A 23,586-nucleotide genomic window follows, 5' to 3' on the forward strand; every position below is an offset into this window, starting at 1 on the left:
ATGAAATATAAACATCCTACTGGTTCACTATAGGTTCGAGTAGACTAGTCTGGTCCTTTTGTTTTTAGAAGCAGAATTCCTAGTTCCTGTCCTTAATAAATAAAGAAACACAGGATAAGCTGCAGAGAGATTAAGCCACCTGCACAAAACAGCTCCTTCAGTTTCTGAGGCAAGGAGTTGTTGAATAAGTTATTGTTCTGCCCAGTCCTTCTCTATAAAGAAACTCGACTTTAATTTTCTGTCACTCAGCATGACATTGGATTGTGAGGCACAAGGCCCTAAATGCCCACAAAAATAAAGGAAGTCTTGGCTTTAAACACCATGCAGATGTAAGGCAGAACCCACGGAAACAATACAAAATTTACAACAGCAAATTCTACTATGATGTGACTGTGTTCTTCGCAGATATTAAATAAGAAGTAAATGATTTTAAATGAACAAGACAAAAAGAGTTCTTAGCCTCTCTTCATATGAAGCCAGCTGTTTGCTGGATAGCATTACACAGGCATCAGATTTGGGATAATCAGTCATTTAAGAGAATCCTGCTATTCCTAAAGGTTTCTAGAAACTACAAACATAAAAGGCATTCATAATTAGCTATTTTATAGGCTGACATGCAACTTTATAGTCACTTGGAGGACATATTAAGTTAGTATAATGTTTGAGAAAACAATAACTAAAACCTATATAGTGGAAGGATATTTCAAACTTAAAACTTACTGGATAAAGAAAATACAAAACATGTAAAAATCTGGTTCAAAGTGCTATATGGAGGAAAATGATTTCAGGTTAAAGTAGCATAATGGAAGAACAAGCAGGCAGATGAACTGGCACCCAGAGAACAGGGAAATTTTTTTTTTTAATGTAAAATAGAAGGCTGTACTTTTTTGTTTTAGAGGTAATTGAAGACAAGGAAAAACAAGAACTCAACACTGGTTTGTGACAGGATAGTTTAAAGGTGTCATGCATGAGCCCTTTAGAGTACCAGACTGCCTAATTTCAAATCCTGGCTCTGCTTCCTGTTAACTGTATGACTTTAGGCACTCCAGTTTCATTATCTGTAAAATAGTCACTATCATACAGGACTGTTGTGAGAATTAAATCACTTAATATATGGAAAGAAGGGGAATCGTTGCAGGCACATTGGGAGTAACACACGCATGTTAGCTATTATCATTGGTAGTGGCATTAAGGCTACTCTTCCACTTCTGCCCTGAATCTCATCACTTCTCACCTTGAGGACATGTTGTTTTTGCACTTGGACCTGGTGTCACCAGTAGCTATCTTTGTATGGGGAGGAGTAAAAATGGAAGTGTTACTTGTCTTTTCCTTCTTTAACAATCTATAGTGCAACTATGGCAAAATGTTAAAACTTGTTAAATATGGATGATGGGTACACACACATGTTGTATTATTCTATTTTTCTGTTAAAATTTATAGGTATATTAATTAGAGGGGCGTTGCTGGCATGGTTCAAGGATGATAGCATGTTTTGTACTACAGAGTCTAATCGACTCTGTTTAATGTGCCCAAAGTACAAAAGAAAACAAACAAAAAAGGGCAAGAAAGCTTTTTGGAGGGTGGTGGGGAGATAAAGTTTGAAACAGCAATTAAAGACAACCCATTTGATTCCATGAATAGGGAGCAGAAAAACTGAATTGCAGCTGGAGGTGAACACGGTAACAAGGAGGGTTGTCTGTTTTGTTTTGTTTTTAATATGGGTGAAACTGAGATGTTTATTTTCATTTCGGAATGATCCATTCTAGACAGCATTTATGCTTGTGAATTTACTGTCTACTACACAAATCAGGTTAAACTACAAGTCTCATTTTAACTCTTATTCTTTTTAGTCAACATTATGTTTTTTCAGACCTATCCATGTAGCTACATGTAGATATGATTCATTCTGCTCTGACTGCTATATAATATTTCATCATGTGCACATACCACATTTTACTTATCCAGTCCCATAGTGATAGAACCTAGGTTACCTGAAACCTTGTCACCACAAATAATTCTGCAATGAAAGTTTTTTACCCATCTTCTTGTGTACTTATAGGACAGTTTGTCTGCAGTATGTCTCCAGGGCAATATTAGGTATAAGTATGAGATGATGGGCATACATATAAATACTGCCAAATGTTCCCAAAATGGAGGTGCTACCTTACATTCCTACCTCACTGAATAAAGTCTCCTGCTTTATAACTAATTCATTAGAAGCAGCTAATATTCATTAGAAACAGCTATTTTTCTAATTTTTGCCAATCTGAAGAATACAAAGTAGTGTCTTTGGCTTAACTTGCAGTTCTCTGCTTCCTATTGGAGCTGAGCACCTCACCTTATACTTCTTGGCCATTCATGACTCCCCTTTTATGATTTGCCTTTTCCTCAGTCTCTTTTCTATCCACTCCAATTGAGCTTTCCTTTTCACTCCTTCACAGAAACAGCTCTTTTCAAGGTGATGAATGATGGTCTATATTGGCAATTTCAAAATTTAATTCTCTGTTCTTATAAAATTCAAACATTATGCAGCATATGACCCATTTATTTTCTCTCTGTTGGCAATGCTCTGGCTATCTTCTCAGTTTCTATTGATTATTCTTATCCTTAGATTCACTCTAAATGCTGGGAAGCGTAAGGAGCTCAGTCCCTAGCCCTTTTCTCTACCTGCATTATCTCCCAAGATAATCTCATCTAGTTTCATGGCTTCGAATAGCATCTATATATGGGTATCTTCCATCATCATCATCATCACAGCTAATAAATATGGAATACTTACTATATACCAGGTACTATATCCTAAGTGCTTTACACTCATTGAATCCTTTCAATGTAAACTTACTAGAATGTAAGTTTCACGAGAACAGGAACCTTATCTGTTATAGTCATAGTACTTGAGATATGGAAGTTGCTTAAAAAACAATCATTGAAAGAATGAATAAAACTTCGCAGACTCTAGAAATAAGAGTGTCAGCAAACATGTTTAGAATTAAGTGCCTAAGATTAAAATACAGTACATGAAACAAAAATAGTTCTGCAGTTTTCATTGCTACTATCTGGTATGTGTCTTGTCATTAAAATGTAGTTTTCTTATTTGTTATTTTATTTCAATAGACACTTATTAAACACCTACTCTATGTAGGTAGGTTTCATATTAGTTAGATTCAGTGTACAAATACAATTAAGATATATTTATTTGTCCTTATATAAATAATAAGTGCCTCATTTAGCCTTGGTGAATGATAAATTAATCTTTTAAATAACAAATTAATAACTCATTTAAACTAAAGTGTTTTATTTTTTCACTATTTTAAATTATTTTATTTTTCACTATTTTAAATTATTTTATTCACTGTTTAAATTATTTAAATTAAGTTTAAATTATTTTATTTAAATTATTTTATTATTAAAATATAATATTATTTTATCTGCTTAGATTCAGTGTATAAATATCATTAAGATATATTTGTCCTTATATAAATTACAATCAAGTGCCTCATTTGGCCTTAGTGAATGATAAATTAGTCTTTTAAATAACAAATTAATAACTCATTTAAACTAAAATCTGTTTTATTTTTTCACTATTTAAATTATTTTATTTATCTGTTTTATTTTTTCACTATTTTAAATTATTTATTTAGTTAGGTTAGTTAATTACATGATTGAAATTGTGAGATTTCTAATAAAATATAACTGTCCTGAATAAACAAAATCAGTCTGCTGCATTAGATATAATTTATACATATATATTATCATATGACAGTTTGATGAGCCCTTTACAAAAGTAATATCTCATTTAAAATTTTATAATGAGCATTCAGAGTAAACCTTTGCACATGCAAAAATATATACCAATAATAGAAGAAATTCTTTAATAAGTACTTAACTATGTCAATATCAAATTAACATATTTTAACTTTAGCAAACATTTTTCAAAGCTCAAGTGGTAATACAGCCACTTAGATAATTCATTTCATTTTAGGGTTTATATTTTAGAGGTTTCATTTACATCTATTTTGAAACAAGTGTTCTTGAAGTACATTTAACATTTCCTGCATTATCCCAGAAGGGACTAAAATAGTATATGGAGATTTTATAAATCAGATGCTAGAATAGATGTGGATATATAATTTAAAAGATGCAATTCAATACAGATGTAGTTACATTAAAATCAGAAAATTATTTTGCTGTGTGTGGGGATAGAAGGGGAGAGTGGATTAAATCGAGCTAAGGAGATAATCAGAATATTTAAAATTTATAAATGAATTACATTCTAATATTAAGGACCAACACTTTCACTTCAGAATTGTTCATGCAAAAAATGCTTCTAAGTTTCTACTGCATTTTTTATCTGAAAATTAAAACAACCCAATATAACATGAAGATAATTATAATTTATAGGGATTTATAAAATATGATAAATTATGAAAGGACAAGAAAGGAATTTTAAAATTCTAGTTTGTGTGTGTGTGTGTGTGTGTGTGTGTGTGTGTGTGTGTATACGTATGTTTATCATGATTAAATTATTTAACCACTCTAGACTGGCAAAATGAATATAATACTTTACCTATAACATAGGAATAATACTGATGGATTTAGAAACTTTTCTGAATGTTTTAGAGCAGTATTTTGTTGTTTCAAATTTTGCATAAAATCACACAATCACATGTATTTATAAGTTACAACAAGATTTTTCAAGACCACAAAATGGATATGGACAGCCTAGAGTAAACAAAGTAGGAAGGAACATGGACCTACAATGAAATCAACAGAATATTAGCTGAAAACATTTAGGGAATAAAGAAGAAAAGACGTAGGGTTAATAATAAAGTAAATTTATAAATAAAAGAGAAGTTTAGATCTAAGAATATTTAGGACATTTTCCAGTAGTGTTACATAACTACATAAACATCAACTTCTTTTAATGAATCAGTGTATTTCATAATCAGAGATCATGCTTGCAGAGATTCCTGTATGCAGGGCTAATTCTGTGCAAAACCGAAGGTGATAGAGTGTATCTTTAGTCACCCAGAGTACAGACTCTTCTTTCTGCACACTTTTTCTCTGTGCTAGGATGGCAGTAAAATAGGCAAAAGACAAGGAGTTTTCTCCTTATCTTCTAAAGAGTCTTTTCATGCTACAAAACTACTCTAAACTAATTGCCGTCTTGAGAATTAATTCTACAGCACAATTACATAATATAAAAGTAAAAAGCAACAAAACAACACAAACATGTTTTACAGTTTTATGACTAAAGGAATTCTAAGGCAATACCCAGAGATATGTAAAAATTTAATTATGAGGATGTTTATTGTAATATTTTAATAAAAAGAGTGAGAATAACTATCTAATAATAGGGTAAGATCAAATAAATTATGATTAATCCAAACAACAGAATACTTCGAATATTTTTGACTTGGAAAGATTTCATAATAGAGAGAATAGGAGGGGGAAAGGGTAGGGATAATAAAACTCTTTTATCTCAATTTATAAAAATATATATTCAAAAAATAAAGTCTAGAAGGATCCACATCAAATGTTTACAATTCTATCTGAAAGTTGGAATTTCCTAATCAATAGTGAACATGACTTATTTTGGTAAGGGAAAACAAAAAAACCATCATATTGAAGTAGCCTAATACTAAACATACTCATACCCATCTTATAACTCATCTCGTAAGCCATGGATGGCTCTTGTAAGCCATCATCAGGTGTCCACTTTCCTCTAGACCTCTCTGCCTTCCCCACATAAAAGCTTATGTTTACTATCAGCCAGGCTGGAAGTGGCCTGATACAGTAGGTCACGCTGAAGCATACATTAATGACAACAATGTATATGCTTTGGTGCTCCTAGGCAGTGGAAATCTGGCAGTAAAGTTCCGGAATCAGGTTCCAGTTGTGCTGATTAGTAGTTGTGTAGCCCTGGCCAAATGACTGAATTCCTCTAGGCCTTAGTAATTTCATTTGTAAACTGGAGATAATAAAAGTGCTTAACCCAGGAGGGTGATAGTAAGGGGGTACCTATGGCTGACATACTTCAAGTGGTATGTGAATGTCAGCTGCTATTTAGATTACAGTAGGAAATTTATCTGAACTCATAGGAATTATTATTTTAATGATGTTAAAATAGTACCAGTGATTAGCTAGTGGGAGAGAGATGTTAGAGATGCTGCCAAGAGGTAAGAGACATTGGACCACAGGGTGGGAGTATGGGGAGAGATCATTAATTCCTCATTTAGACAGTGTCACTATTATTCATGCTGTCAGCCCATAATGTGGATGATCTGTAAATGTCTATGAGCAGCAGGTATGCTCTGTGCCTGGGTGAGTCTATGTGTAAAAGACTGTCTGTGTGTGTAGGGAGGGTGTGCCCACGTAGGTGTTAGGGAAGGGGCAGATTAAAGCTCCTTTCTATTCACTGCTTAGCTGAGGTTTCCCTGAGGATGAATCATGCTTAGTATAGAAGCCATGTATGACAGAGAAGACAGAACATCTATCATAGTTGTTCTTGATCAAGCCTACTGTTAATCATATGACAAGTGGCTAATAAATATTGCTGAATGACTAAATAAATTGGAAACTGGTATCTGAATGAGCAGGAGGAGACTTAATATTGGGATGGGATGATATAGACACCTCAGGCTACAAGTATATATAATGGGAGAAAGAATGAAAGGGGAAAACTATCTGAGAGAGGTGAATTTAGGAAATCAGGCAAAGATCAGAACCCATAGAATTTAAAAAATGAGGTCTAAAATTTATTCTCAAAGTCCTATGGTACAGTTAAAGAAAAGGCAAATAAAGTGGTAGGGCTAAAATCTAGCCTTAGAATAAGAAAATGATGTTGGAGGTAAAGAACAAGGAGAGAAGGTTGCAATGGCAAAAATGAAAAATGACCAGAGATTGAACCAGAATTACAGCTATCTCAAAGGAGAGAAAGGAGTCTCAGAGGAACGACATCCATTATAAGGAGTAGATGCCTATGATCATTATAGAAAATTCCTCTATGATTCAAACATTAATAAAATGGAGATGATACATAAAACACTGGTAATCTTTAGATGAAAGCTCAATGTTGGGAGCAAATGAAAAGGCAAGAAAACAAAGATAATCTTAGACGACTCCAGTGATCAAAGATCAAATGGCTTCTACAGGAGATCCCCTTATTAGACTCACATTTCCATGGTGATCAGGTTCTAAAAAAGATTTCTTAGAATTTTAGTTAATACTATCTGGCTTGCAATTTGTCTAGAGATCAGGCTAAACTTTTTGTCCATCTACTTTTGGGCACAGAAGCAGCCCACAGTCATCAATCATCAAGTTGGTCTCTTTTAAGGGCTGTTGGATTTAATACAACTAAAAATAATAACAAATTTCCTTGGTTTTCTGTTTGCAAAATCAGCACTTTCCCTTTTTATTTGAAGCCAAGGTCACATTATTCCAACTAAAGTTCAATGGTTCAAAAGGAATTGTGAAAGCTGGTCAAGTCCCCATAGTGAGCGCTCTCTGAAAATCAGACCTTGCAAGTAAGGTCCTAGTGGATCTGCGTTCATAGACTTCTCTATCTGCCATACAAACAGATGACTCCTGAATTAAACATAGGCACTCCCTTCTTCAGTAACCTTTTCTAAGAGCAGGCAGACTACTGTTACAGCTAATCAAGGCTGACTAGAAAATAAACAAGGCGAAGTGAGTAGACCTTTGGGCAAAGAGAAATTAAAATGTATAGTTTTCTTCTGAAATTAAAGTAGTATTTAAAGAAATGTGAATGCTTTTATACAAAATATAATCATTTGGTTTGCTATCACACCAGGAAAGTCACTTTAAAATACATTTGAATATATAGTTATTTAGGTGATCCTACATTTTATCTTGCCTATTCTAATGTATTACGGTAGGTAAGAAAAGCTACCATATTCCCACTTTACAGATGAAATAACTGAGTCAAAGAAATTAATAACTTATTCTAAGGGCCTATAAAAGGCTTAAACAGTACCAGAAAGCAGAAGTGTTTGGATCCCAGTTCAGTATTTTTTCCAACTGAACCACGTCACTCATTTTGTGATTTGAGTCACAAGCTACTAAACAAGCTACTAATTAAGGAATGCAGTACTTACACATGCTACAACATGGATGAAACTCACAAACATTATCCTAAGTGAAAGATGCCACACACAAAAGACCACATATTATATGGTTCTATTTGTATAAAATGTCCAGAATAGGTAACTCTATACAGACAGAAACTGAGTTAAGGATTGTTGGAAAGGGGCAGGAGTGTAAGGGGAGTGGCTGTTGATGGGCCACAAAGTTTCTTTTTGGTGTGAAAGAAATCTCCTAAAATTTGGCTATGTTGATGGTTACACAACTCTGCAAATATCCTAAAAACCACTGAAATGTACACTTAAAGTGGGTGAATTTTGTAATTTGTGAATTTTATCTCTATAAAGCTGTTTTAAAAAATTCAATTAGGATGTAAAAATGCTATATGTAAAATAATTTTATTAAATTATTTGTGTTATTTACTATACCGAACAGCTTACTAAAATAAAAAAGTCAAAAGTTTTTTCACTTGGAATAAATTTGAAAGTTGGTAAAATAAATTTAAGGAAGAATATTAAAAATAAGCTGAATGCTGAAGTGACTTATTTGAACTCTGTCTTCCAACATTTGTGACTGCTGACAAAAAGTAAAGGACATTTTATTCTAGCAGGTGGAAGGAAAATCATTTAAGTAGACTGACTGCGGTCACAATGACCTCTGAGAGGATTATATAATTGAGATAAATTGTGCATTTTGGAAGTTATTAGTGTGAGCTAAACATAAAATTATAGAACTTAGGTAAATAAATCTTTAAAAGGAAACAAAAAATTGGATATTCAAATTTTTGCTGTATATGTTGGCTTTTCTATGAAAAAATCAAATTTTGGCATTAAGAGTTAGGTTACTATTGATAGCTCATTATTTACTCTTAAATGACTATTAAATTATATGCACCAGAATTAACACATGTATTTAAATTTCTGACCATCTCCATTTCAAGACAGAAATAAAGGGAAAATGTGGAGAAAACAAAGTTGAAAGTTTTTCATGTAGGAAAGCAATGATCACAAAAATCGTATACTTGGGCCAGGAACGGTGGCTCATGCCTGTAATCCCAGCACTTTGAAAGGCTGAGGAGGGCAGATCACCTGAGGTCAGGAGTTTGACACCACCCTGGCCAATATGGTGAAACCCCGTCTCTACTAAAAATACAAAAATTAGCCGGGCGTGGTGGCGCATGTCTGTAATCCCAGCTACTCAGGAGGCTGAGGCACGAGAATCACTTGAATCTGGTAGGTGGAGGTTGCAGTGAGCCGAGATTGCGCCACTGTACTCCGGCCTGGGCAACAGAGTGAGATTCCATCTCAGGAAAAAACCAAAAAAAACAAAAAAACAAACAACCGAAAACCATATATTTGAATCAAAGTTGAAACTTTTCAATGGTGATTTACAAGGAAAAAAGTAACAAAATGTGAAAAATATGAGCATTTATTTAACTTTGGAAACAAGAAAATGGCATCAGAGTTAGAATAAGAATCATAGCATATCAGAGCCCAAAGGGCCTTCCAAGGTCTTAGTCCTATCCATTCATTGCTTAGGTGTGGACACATATTCATTAAGGATAAATGGCATGTCAGAGTCACCTGCCTAATGTGTGGGAGGGTCATCATGTTCTGATTCTTGGCTTAGCATGCTTTCAATTAACACCACATTGGTAGGGAACATGGGTGGGGGGTTGAAAGGCACAACAGAGAGATATTTACATAGTTTGAAATGAAGAAAGATAAAATTGATTCTAAAAGTGAATTCAAAGGGCCGGGCGCGGTGGCTCAAGCCTGTAATCCCAGCACTTTGGGAGGCCGAGACGGGCGGATCACGAGGTCAGGAGATCGAGACCATCCTGGCTAATACGGTGAAACCCTGTCTCTACTTAAAAATACAAAAAAAAAAAAAACAAGCCGGGCGACAAGGCGGGCGCCTGTAGTCCCAGCTACTCGGGAGGCTGAGGCAGGAGAATGGCGTAAACCCGGGAGGCGGAGCTTGCAGTGAGCTGAGATCCGGCCACTGCACTCCAGCCTGGGTGGCAGAGCAAGACTCCGTCTCAAAAAAATAAATAAATAAATAAATAAAAGTGAATTCAAAAGTAAGAAATATGGGAATATAAAATATTAGAACAGCTTTTAAAGTACATTATAAGGAAGCACAATAGTGATATAATATTCAGCACAGGTTAAAAAATTCAGGTGTAAAATATATATTTCATGTTAGTTTTAAAAAAGGATAACATGTTAACTCATTTATTAGGAGAGAGAACCTAAGAAAGAATGATGAGCAACAAAGGGCATGGATAATAAAAGGCCACAGTATAGAAATTTGAGTGAAATGAATGAAGGAATTGCAATATTCAGGGGAAATGGATAGTATAGAGTTTGAAATATCTGAAGAAAAAAAGGCAGGGTGGTGGGATAGAAGGTGAGGCAGAGAATTAGGCCAGGAACACAGAAAGGAAGATGTTCAATTAGTACTACAAAAGAAACCTTATTGTGATACTTAACACTTAAAGCTAGTTCTACAACTGCAGAGAAGCTGGTAAAATGGCTTATAGGAAGGAGTATATAAACAATGCAAATGCTTAGAATTGAACTTAAGATTATTAATTAAAATAAGCCATTTAGAAAGTTTATAACAAAAAGTGAATTTAAGTGATTTCTAATATATTGTTTAAACAAAGAATTATTTTCTTAAAAACAACAAAAGAAAGAAGAGATGAGTGGTATATCAGTCTGCCCTTATTTGATTTGCCCAAAGAAAATCTAAAATACTATGTCCATTATTTTAACCTGATGATTTATCTGGGGAGAAGATATTCACTGTAATGTATTGTTTTTCCTTTTCTCAAAAGGTTAACATGATATCCAAAAAGACTTTAATAAGCTGGAAAAGCTATGAACGATGCTTATCAAGATAACAAAATCTTACAGACATAAATCAGCTAATAACAAAAGTAAGGCATGCATTTAAAAGAAAGCAGATTAAGATGGCTGAAGTTCATTAAAATTATGAAAGTAAATGTCATAAGATGGTAGAGAAAGTAAAGCCAAACAAAACGATTTGAATGGGAACATAACTGGAACTAGAGAAATTTACAGGGGGCAAAAAAATCCTTGTTGAGAATCACTGAAGTTAAGAGTACCCGTATATAAAACCAGTGTGAAGCTAGGAGGTGAGAAGTCTTGTGAAAACCCATGAAAAGTTGAAGGACACCTGCAGACTAGAAGTCAAAGTGAAGAGAAGGCCCATTGGCTGGCATGCCGGAGATGTCCAATAAATACTTGCTGAAAAAATGAAATCAGTTCTAGGACATGGTCAGCCCAAGGTCAATAGACGGAAACATCTATTGTGGTTAGAAGCTAGTGAATAGGTTAATAGATAGTAGGCAGAGATAAAATCAGGTTATAATAAGTAGGAAATAGGTAGTAGGAAAGGAGCAAAGGAGCAGGCTTGGGGCACTGGAGGTGGGAAAATCAGGAAAGTCCCTCGTGGACCCTAGAGACAAGAATAAAGTTATAACTACTTTGCAATAAAACACTGCAAAATCTGAGATGGAAACTTTGCAGTCTTTCCTGAACTTGTAGTTCTGTAGTCTTTCTAAACCACTGTAAATACTTTTGCCAAATGAATTGGGAAGAAAAATATGTTGGTATAATCAGTTCACCAGAAAGATATTTGTGGATAAAGCAAGAAGTACACTTGTGAACATGTTTCTAAATGTTTTGACAATTTCTATATGGGGACCCTGATATGGGAACGAGTAAGAGTGTTGGTTGTTAAAACAAAACAAAAAACAAAAAAACCAACCTGGTACCCTTCACAGATAGGTACATAGTGAAGTGGTATTTATCATCGCTAGTTGAAAATAGGGCTAATAATCCTGTCCACTTCTGACCTATTGATTTTAAATGGTTTCAACCAAGAGAAATATAACAGCCTTTCAAAATGTTTTCTCTGTTATCACAGCTTGGGTGTTATCCATGGTGTGAATCTATTCAACACCAGCAGCAAAAATGAAACCCTAATTTAGTCTTGAAATTATATGGAGTCAGGCATGGTGGCTCATGCTTGAGGCCAGGAGTTTGAGGTTACAGTGAGCTATGATCATGTATTCCAGGCTGGGTGACAGAACAAGACCCTGTCTGTAAATGGAGAGAGAGAAAGGAAATAAATAAATAAATAAATAAATAAATAAATAAAAATAGCTCTTTGCTCTGCAATTACACTGCCTTTTAGAAGAGTCTGTATTCTATCTACAACTGCATAATCTAGATATGAAGACTGAAAACATCCTAAAAGTACAGAGAACACTGATCTACACTGTACGTTTGCTTTGGATATAGACTGGACTTAATAAAGGCAAAGTCTTTTTTTTTTTTTTTGAGACGGGTCGCCCACTCGCTCTGTCGCCCAGGTTGCAGTGCAGTGGCGCGCTCTCGGCTCACTGCAAGCTCCGCCTCCCCGGTTCATGCCATTCTCCCGCCTCAGCCTCCCAAGCAGCTAGGACTACTTGCGCCTGCCACCACGCCCAGCTAATCTTTTGTATTTTTAGTAGAGACGGGGTTTCACCGTATTAGCCAAGATGGTCTCGATCTCCTGACCTCCTGATCCGCCCGCATTAGTCTCTCAAAGTGCTGGGATTACAGGTGTGAGCTACCGTGCCCAGCCAAGGTAAAGTCTTAATGAGTATAAAAACTGTGGCTAATTATCGTACTGTATTGTTCTGAGGAGTTTTGTGGGTTTTTTTTTTAACTCTAGGAGGTAGAATGTGAGCTAAATCTTGAAAGATGTGTTGGGTGATTTTTTTTTTCTTTTTTGAAAAAAATTTATTGTTAAAACACCATCAGAAAAAAATTTGAAGAGGAAAAAAAATCACTCCTTTCCATCATCTAAAATTTACTTTCATATTTCCATGTTCCCTTCTGGTTTCTGTTCACAAATACATCTATTTTGATGTAACTGTAATTATATTACACATATAATTCTGTGGATTCTTTTTACACTGTAACATAATCATAAGCATGTTTCTATGTTGATGCCCAGTGGTCATATTGTCATTTTAAAAGTCTGGGTAATGTCCTAAATGTTGGCATGTGATAATGTATTACGTCTATTATTAGTGTTGGGCATAAATTAGTTCTAATTACTCACTATTATAAATGTGATCTTTCCACAGAAATAATTTTTTCTTCTGATTGTTTTCTAAGTATAAATTATCAAAAAGGAGATTACTAATTACAAACATTTCTATGGGCTGAAAAAAGTACAGTAATAATTTCTATCACCAAATGAAGGAAAACTTTACCATTAAAGTCTCTGTACTAATTTAAAAGGTAGCATTTTATTTAGTTAGTTATTAGTAATTGAACATTTTGTGTTTATTATATGTTTTTCCTGTGTTAATGGTCTGTTTCTGTCTATCACCCATTTGCTTGGGGTCTTGGAGTTTCCTTACACAGTTGAATAAATCCTTTACATGGTATGAATTTTAATACTTTGTATATCATATATGATACAAATACTTTTTTGTTTGTTGCTGTTTTTAGGTTGTTTGGCAGATTTGAACTCAAAAATGCTACCTTTTAAATAGACAAATTCTATCAGTCTTACTCTTTGTAATTTTTAAGGTGCTGCTTTATCCCTCTATAATTAGGATACATTCTGTGTCTTTTTATTGTGTGCTAGTTTGCCTTAATTTGAGGCTTATTTTGATGTAATGTTTATTTCCTTTGGTTATCTATATAGCACCTACTATTTAATTTTGCTTTTCCCATTGTTAATGATGCTTACATTAAAATCTGATTCTACTTCTGGATTTGCTACACTGTTCTTAAGATATATATTGCCATTTTTGCAGCAGCAGAACATCCCTATAAAAACATAGCTTAAATATGCTAGGCTAGGTGGTCAGACAAGGGCTTTTCATTTCCAGGCTTTTAAAAAGTACATTTTTCTCAAGATCTGATCCAAGAACAACTGACGCCAAGAAGCTGAAGGAGTAGAGGGATCAACTGTTGTTCAGGACCAGAGGACAAAGTAAGTGAGGTAGGTGTCCAATGTCTTAGGGACACAGAAGGTGCATCCTCACCAGATAGTTCTTGTGGAATGATTTTGGCTGTGAAATTGGCAGCCTCCCTTTACTGGGTTCCTAACCACTTTCTCAGCCTGGTTCTTCTACCCTCTTAGATATTCTGAATATCTAAATAATATCCTTTCAATAAACTACTGTATTGTTTGAATGAAAGTTAGTTTTGGCTGATTGTGACTAAAATAATTCACAAATACTGTTATTTTTGAAAATGTAAGCTACTTACTTTTTTAATTTTTTTAACTATTCTACAGTATGAATATCCTTTTCCCCACATTCCTTATTATTATTTTTAAACTAGTACCAAACTTGTCTGGTCATAAGAACCACCCAGAGGAGCATTTATTAAACACAAAGTATCTTCGAATCTTGGAGATTCTAATTCTAATTCAGTGCATCTGAATATATAAGAATGTGCGTTTTTAATGTCACTTTATGTACCCATCCTTCCTACCACCCACTTCCCTCAAATACTCACAGCCCCAGATGTGGTCAGACAACTTTGAAAAACACTGTCCTACCTTAAATTCTTAGAAGACTTGCTACGTCAATGGTCTACTTTTGTAAGTGGGGGAGGTATCCCCCTCTTTTTTGGTTAAGAAAAAGAGTTACCTTAATATAGCTATAAAGATCCTATATGGAAATATTTATAGATATGTATATAAATACACATATATATTTCTTTTTTCTGTAATCTGAGGGGACCAAAAGAAATAACACTGTAGTATTAATAAGTACAGCTAGCACCCAGATCTTAGTTTTGAATACTGTTTGCCAAAGGAAACAAAGCTTCTTGGAGAAATGACTGATTCTAGGACTGGGGCAGGAAATATACAAAATGAGCTTTTACTGTACAGCCAGAAAGTCAGAAGTGTTTTAAAAAGAAACCTACATTGATGGGAATATACCCATGGGACACAGGAACCAACAAAAAGGATTTCCAATGGCCAAAGTTGGAAATTTTACACAAAAATATACACAAAGCACGTACTATCGGTTTATAACCTAAGTATAAAATAAATATCCATGAGTCCATGCTCATATAAGTAATAAACTAATAAATGGGGAGAAGAGATGGAATCTTCTACGCAGAAGTATTTCATATAATTTATGTAGATACTCCTCCCTACAGGAGAGGGAGCATAACTTCCCACTCAAGTCTAGGATGTATGTAGATAGAGCTTCCTTCCAAAAAGTGCAGTATGGAAAGGAAGAAAGGAGAAACTTTACTGTGGAGAAACCAAGCACTACCTTAACCAGGTGATTAAAGTCAATATCAATAGTCAAAAATCATGTTGATTATATTTACTTTTGACAAGATATGATAAAAATGGCACTTTGCCTTCGTGTTTTTCTTTCCCCAAACCCATAACTCCAATTTAAATATGAGAAAAATATCAGGTAAATCTAGTAGAAGGACATCCTACAATATACCTGACTACTACACCTTCCAGCCATCAAGGACATCATAAACAAGGAAAAGTTTGAGAAACTGTCACAGTCAAGAGGAGACTAAGAAGACATGAAAACTCAATGTAATGTGTTTATCCTAAATGGAATCCAGGAACAGAAAAAGAACTCTGAATAAACTATGGATTGTAGTTAATAATAATTTGTTGGGGGAGGGGTCAAGATGTCCCATTAGAAGCAGCTGCAGTTTGTGGCTCTCACAGAGAGGAATGAAAATGGTGAATTAATTCAGCACCTACAACTGAAATATCCAGGTTCTCACATAGGGGCTGACTAGGCACACAACTCAACCTATGGAGAAGGAGGAAAAGCAGGGTGGGGTGATGGCCTACCTGGGAGTGGGAGTGGCACAGAACCAAAGAAAACCCCATCCTTAGCCAAGGGAAGTGGTGAGTGATTGATTGTATGACCCTGCCCAGGAAACCACACTTCTCCCATGGATCAGGAGATCCTCTCCTGAGCCCAAGTCACCAAGGCCCTGGGTCTGATACACAGAGCTATGTGGAGTCTCAGCAGAACAGTTGCTCAGGCACACACAGAGGCTTAGAAATTTTACATACTGCAGCCCCAGGAATCTCAGCCAGGCACGAGATCTTTCTGTACATTCCCCTAGTAAGGGGGCCAAATGTGGAGAGCCAAGAGGCATTGTCCTGTGGGCCCCACTTCCATGGCACTTCACACATTAAGACCCACTGGCTTTGAACTCCAGCCAGCCAGCAGCAATAGGCTGGAGACTGCCTGTGATGGGACCAAGTTCCCAGGGCAAGGAGTGGCTGCCATTTCTGCAGTTAGTCAACGTAGCCATTCTAGCCTGTCCACAACAGGGAGTCCAAGTAGTCAGGACAAGGAGGAGTCCCCCATAACACAGCACAGTTGCTATACCAGTTCGTGCCCAGACTGCTTCTTTAAGTGGACCCGCATCCATTCCTCCTCACTGGGTGGGGCCTCCCTGCGGGAATTTCAGCAACTCTTGCCAGGGTTATATGGATAGAACTCTGATCTCTCCCTGGGACAGAGCTCCTCGGGGGAGGGGCAGCTGCCATTTCTGTGGTTCAGCCAACTCAACCATACAAGACTGCAGGCTCTGGAGATTCCAGGTGGTCCGTACAAGGAGGGGTCCCCCACCACGTAGCACAGCTGCTCTACCAAAAAAGCAGCCAGACTGCTTCTTTAAGCAGGTCCCTGATCCAGTTCCTCCTGACTGGGTGAGACCTCCCAAAAGGGGTCTCCAGATACTTCCTATAGGAGCATTTGGGCTGGCAACAGGTCAGTAAACCCCCTGGGATGGAGCTCACAGAAGAAGGAGCAGGCTGCCATATTAAATGTCTCGCAGTGTTCACTGGTGATACCTCCAGGTACAAGAAAAACTGAGGCAACTAGGGTCTGGAGCAGACCCCCAGCAAACTGGAAGATTGGTCTGTTAAAAGAAAAATAAACAAGCAGAATACAATAACAACAACAACAAAATCAACAAAAATGACCCTGCATAAACCCCACTGAAAGCTTAGCAACCTCAAAAATCAAAGGTAGATAAGCCCACAAAGATGAGGAAGTAGCAACACAAAAAATGCTAAAAACTCAAAAAGCCAGAGTGCCTCTTCTCCTCCAAATGACCATAACACCTCTCCAGCAAGGGCACAGAACTGGGCTGAGGCTGAGGTGGCTAAATTGACAGAAATAGGCTTCAGAAGGTGAGTAATAACGAACTTCACTGAGCTAAAGGAGCATGTTATAACTCAATGCAAAGAAGCTAAGAATCATGACAAAACAATTCAGGAGCTGATAACCAGAATAGCCAGTTTAGAGAGGAACATAACTGACCTGATGGAGCTGAAAAACATGAGAACTTCATAATGAAATCACAAGTATCAATAGCAGAATAGACCAAAGGGAGGAAAGAATCTCAGAGCCTGAAGACCCTCTTTCTGAAACAAGACAGGTACACAAGAATAGAGAAAAAAAATAAAAAAATAAAAAAAGAATAAACAAAAGCTTTGAGAAATATGGGATTATGTAAAAAGACTGAACCTATGACTGACTGGGGTACATGAAAGAGACAGCAAGAATGGAACCAAGTTGAAAAACATACTTCAGAATATCATCCAGAAGAACTTCCCCAACCAAGCAAGACAGGCCACCATTCAAATTCAGGAACTGCAGAGAACCCAGGAAAGATACTCCATGAGAAGATCAACACCAAGACACATAATCATCAGACTCTCCAAGGTCAAAAAGAAAGAAAAAATGTTAAGGGCAGCTAGCGAGAAAGGACAGGTCACCTACAAAGGGAAGCCCATCAGAACAACAGTATATCCCTCAGCAGAAACCCTTGAAGCCAGAAGAGATTGGAGGCCAAAATTCAACATTCTTAAAGAAAATAAGTCCCAACCCAGAATTTCATATCTGGCCAAACTAAGCTTCATAAGTAAAGGAGAAATAAGATCCTTTTCAGACAAGCAAATTCTGAAGGAATTCATCACCACTAGGCCTGCTTTGCAAGAGCTCCTGAAGGAAGCACTAAATATGGAAAAACAAACAAATAAACAAAAATGTTACCAGCCACTGCAAAAACACACTGAAGTACACAGACCAGGTACACTATGAAGCAACCACATAAACAGTCTGCAAAATAACTAGCTAGCATCATGATGACAGGATCAAATTCACAGACAACAATACTAACCTTAAATGTAAATGGGCTAAATGCCCCAATTAAAAGACATAGAATAGAAAGCTGGAAGAGCCAAGACCCATTGGTATGCTGTCTTCAAGAGGCCCATCTCATATCCAAAGACACACATAGGCTCAAAATAAAGGGATGGAGGAAAATTTACCAAGAAAATGGAAAACAGAAAAAAGCAGGGGTCACAATACTAGTTTCTGACAAAACAGATTTTAAAGTAACAAAGGTCCAAAAAGACAAAGAATGACATTATATAATGGTAAAGGATTCAATTCAACAAGAAAAGCTAACTATCTTAAATATATATGTACTCAATAAAAAAGCAGATTCATAAAGCAAGTTCTTAGAGACCTACACAAGAGACTTAGACTCCCACACAATAATAATGGGAGACTTTAACACCCCACTGACAATATTAGATCATCAAGATAGAAAATTAAGAAAGATAGCAAACCTGAACTCAGCTCTGGATCAAGTGGACCTGATAGATATCTACAGAACTCTACACCATAAAATAACAGAATATACATTCTTCTTATCACCACACATAATCAAACACTCCTCAGCAAATACAAAAGACTAAAATAATAACAGTCTCTCAGACCACAGTGTAATCAAACTAGAACTCAAGATTAAGAAATTCACTTAAGACCACACAACTACATGAGAATTGAATAATCTGCTCCTGAATGACTTCTGGGTAAATAATGAAATTAAGACAGAAATCAAGAAGTTCTTTGAAACTAATGAGGACAAAGAGACAACAAATCAGAATGTGTGAGATGCAGCTAAAGCAGTGTTAAGAGGGACATTTATAGCACCAGACAGATTTATAGCTGAATTCTACCAGAGGTGCAAAGAAGATGTGGCAGCACCATTTCTACTGAAGCTATTCCAAAAAACTGAAAAGAAAGACTCCTCCCTAACTCATTTTATAAGGCCGGCATCATCCTAATAGCAAAACCTGGCAGAGATGTTAAAAAAAAGAAAACTTCAGGTCAATATATCCCTGATGAACATCAGTGCAAAAATCCTCATTAAATACTGGCAAACTGAATCTAGCAGCACATCAAAAAGCTTATCCACCATAATCAAGTTGGCTTCATCCCTGGAATGCAAGCTTGGTTCAACATATGCAAATCAATAAATGTGATTCATCACATAAACAGAACTAAAGACAAAAACCACATGATGATCTCAATAAATGGCAAAAAGGCCTTTGATAAAATTCAACATCCCTTTATATTAAAATTTCTCAATAAACTATGCATTAACGGAACATACTTCAAAATAGTAAGAGCCATAGATGACAAACCCACAGCCAATATCATACTGAACGTGCAAAAGCTAGAAGCATTTCCCTGGAAAACTGGCACAAACAAAGATGCCCTTTCTCACCACTCCTATAAAACATAGTACTGAATGTTCTGGCCAGGGCAATCAGGCAAGTGAAAGAAATAAAGGGTATCCAAATAGGAAAATAAGAAGTCAAATTATCTTTATTTGCACATAACATGATCCTACATCTAGAAAATTGTCTCAGCCCAAAAGCTTCTTAAGGTGATAAGCAACTTCAGCTGTCTCAGGATACAAAATAAATGTGCAAAAACATTCCTATACACCAACAACAGGTAAGCCAAGAGCCAAATAATGAATGAACTCCCATTCACAATTACTATAAAAAAAAAACAATTTAAAAAACCCTAGGAAGACAACTAACAAGGGAAATGAAAAATCTTTTCAAGGAGAACTACAAATGACTGCTCAAGGAAATCAGAGAGGACACAAACAAATGGAAAAACATTCCATGCTCATGGATAGGAAGAATCAATATTATTTAAATGGCCATACTGCCCAAAGTAATTTATAGATTCAATGCTATTCCCATTAAACTACCATTGGCATTCTTCACAGAACTAGAAAAAACTATTTTTAAATTCATATGGAACCAAAAAGAGCCTGAATAGCCAAGGCAATCCTAATCAAAAAGAAAAAAGCTGGAGGCATCATGCAACCCGGCTTCAAGCTATACTACAAGGCTATAGTAAACGAAACAGCATGATACCAGTACAAAAACAGACGTATAGAACAATGGAACAGAATAGAGAACTCAGAAATAAGACAGCACACCTACAACCTCTGATATTTGACAAACCTGACAAAAGCAAGCAATGGAGAAAGGATTCCCTATTTAATAAATGGTGCTGGGAGAACTGGCTGGCCATTTGTGGACAAGTGAATCTGGACCCCTTTCTTATGCCATATACAAAAACCAACTCAAGATGGATTAAAGGCTTAAATGTAAAACCCAAAGCTATAAAAACCCTAGAAGAAAATCTAGGCAATATCATTCAGGACATAGGTGTAGGCAGAGATTTCATGATGAAAATGTTAAAAGCAATAGCAACAAAATCAATAATTGACAAATGAGATCTAATTAAAGTAAAGAGTTTCTGCACAGCAAAAGAAACTATTAATAGGTGAACAGACAACCTAAAGAATGGGAGAAAATTTTTGCAATCTACCCATTTGACAAAGGTGTAACATCCAGAGTCTACAAGGAACTTAAAAAAATGTACAAGGAAAAAACAAACAACCCTATTAAAAAGTAGGCAAAGAACATGAACAAACACTTTTCAAAAGAAGACATACATGCAGCCAATAAACATGAAAAAACATTCATCATCACTGATTATTAGAAAAATGCAAATTAAAACCACAATGAGATACCATCTCACACCAGTCAGAATGGTGATTATTAAAAAGTCAAGAAACAACAGATGCTGGTGAGCTTGTGAGAAAAAGGAGCTTTTACACTGTTGGAGGGAATGTAAATTAGTTCAACCTTTGTGGAAGACAATGTTGCAATTCCTCAAAGATCTAGAGGCAGAAATACCATTTGAGCCAGCAATCCCATTACTGGGTATATACCCAGAAGAATAGAAATAATTCTATTATAAAGATACATGCATGCATATGTTCACTGCAGCACTACTCACAATAGCAAAGACATGGAATCAACCTAAATGTCCATCAATGATAGATTAAATAAAGAAAATGTGGTACATATACACCATGGAATACTATGCAGCCATAAAAAGGAATGAGATCATGTCCTTTGAAGAGACATGGATGGATCTGGAAGCTGTTATCCTCAGCAAACTAACGCAGGAACAGAAAACCAAACACCTCATTTTCTCACTGAATGATAGGAACACATGGACACATGGGGAAAACAACACTCACTAGGGCCTGTCAGCTGTGGGGTGAAGGGAGGAAGAGCTTCAGGAAGAATCGCTAATGGATGCTGGGCTTAATACCTAGGTGATGGGATGAGATCTGTGAAGCAAACTACTATGGCACACGTTTACCTGTGTAACAAACCTGCACATCCTGCACGTATACCCCAGAACTTAAAATAAAAATTGAGGGAAAAATAATTATATGTCAATATTCATTCATTAATTGTAATAAATGTACTAAACTCGTGTACAATGTTAACCACAGGGGAAACTGTGTTGGGGAAGTGGTATATGAGAATGCTCTATATTATCTTTTCATTTTTTCAGTAAATCTCAAATTGCTGTAAAAAATAAACCTTTTTTTTAAAAAAAGACTCCCCTCATTCATCTCTCATTCACCTAATTCTGATTGCCTCCAAATAATAAATACTGCTGTTAGTTTCTTGTATGTATATCTCCAAAGATTTTAAAAATTTATACAGAGTATAAGTAAATAATAATACACATATATTTCACTTCATATTTTGTATACAAATTATACCACAGTGCATATGCGATGTTATGTATCTTCCTTTCCTTATTTGACAGTATAGATTGGAGATCTCTACACATTAATATACAAGGAACTTTCTCTGTGTCTCTCTCTCTCTCTCTCTCTCTCTCTCTCTCTCTCTCTCTCTCTCTCTCTCTGGCTATATGGACTCTACTGTTTGAATACTGCACAATTTATTTAACCAGTCACCTATCATGATGTTTTAGGTTGCTTGCAATCTTTTAGTATTGCTATGCTTCAAAGAGTAACTTTGCAAATCTATTATTTCATTTATAAGAAGGCATATCTACATGTTAATTTCTGGAAAAGGAAGTAAGTCCAGGGTCAAAGGAGGGCGGTTCATTTGTATTTCAGAAAAATATTGACAAACTAGTCTCTATACTAATTGTACCAATTGATAGTCCACCCAGAAATACATTAGAGTGCCTCACCAACCCAATCTGCTATCATACTTTTGGGTTTACTTAGTCTGATACATGAAAATCACTATCTTAGTAGCTTCATTTTTTATTGATCTTATAAATATTTGAAATATTTAGCTTTGACAGTATTTTATTTTGAAGGAAAAAAGATCAAAGCTAAACTCCAAAACTTCACAGTTTCCATGAGGATCTATTATTCATACATTAAAGAATTTCGCAAGTATTTATATTGTCAGCATTAACAGCTCCTGGTATAATAAATTCCAAAAATGCATTTTTGTTGCTACTACTCTTACATGTTTTCGATGTGCCTCCATTTAGCTAAAAATAGCTTCGAGTTCTAAAAAGGCTCCAGGAATCTACAACTCCTGGGGCCATCCCATAAGCAGCTATTTCAGGTCAAGAGGAAAATCCAGGATATATGAGAAGAATGTCAGTTTTCTCAAGAATGCAAGAGTGCATCTTTAAATAGAGCTTGCCACATTAATTCCCTACTTTTTCTGGTTCATAAAATCAAAACCCTATATTGACCATTTGACTTGACTATTTCAAGTCACAAGTATAAGTAATTCATTTGAATACAACTTTCATACAAAGATTAAAAATTGATTTGTTCATTCCTTATACTATACCCAATGGTAAAAAATTATTTGAAGCATTTGGCCGGGCGCGGTGGCTCAAGGCTGTAATCCCAGCACTTTGGGAGGCCGAGACGGGCGGATCACGAGGTCAGGAGATCGAGACCATCCTGGCTAACACGGTGAAACCCCGTCTCTACTAAAAAATACAAAAATCTAGCAGGGCGAGGTGGCGGGAGCCTGTAGTCCCAGCTACTCGGGAGGCTGAGGCAGGAGAATGGCGTAAACCCGGGAGGCGGAGCTTGCAGTGAGCTGAGATCCGGCCACTGCACTCCAGCCCGGGCGACAGAGCGAGACTCTGTCTCAAAAAAAAAAAAAAAAAAAAAAAATTATTTGAAGCATTAGAATCTCACAATTCTAAGCTATTAAAGAAAAAATCAACCCCAAAGCTAGCAA

At 35.9% G+C, this 23,586-nt stretch overlaps 1 protein-coding gene across 4 annotated transcripts in view; it reads right to left on the reverse strand.

Annotated features, from left to right (window-relative positions):
- Positions 1-23,586, reverse strand: part of LEKR1 (leucine, glutamate and lysine rich 1) — a 234,131-nt gene that overhangs the window by 79,418 nt on the left and 131,127 nt on the right. The window lies entirely within an intron of this gene.

This window comes from Trachypithecus francoisi, unplaced genomic scaffold (assembly GCF_009764315.1).
Source record: "Trachypithecus francoisi isolate TF-2019V2 unplaced genomic scaffold, Tfra_2.0 Lachesis_group0, whole genome shotgun sequence".
Classification (NCBI taxonomy): Eukaryota; Metazoa; Chordata; class Mammalia; order Primates; family Cercopithecidae; genus Trachypithecus; species Trachypithecus francoisi.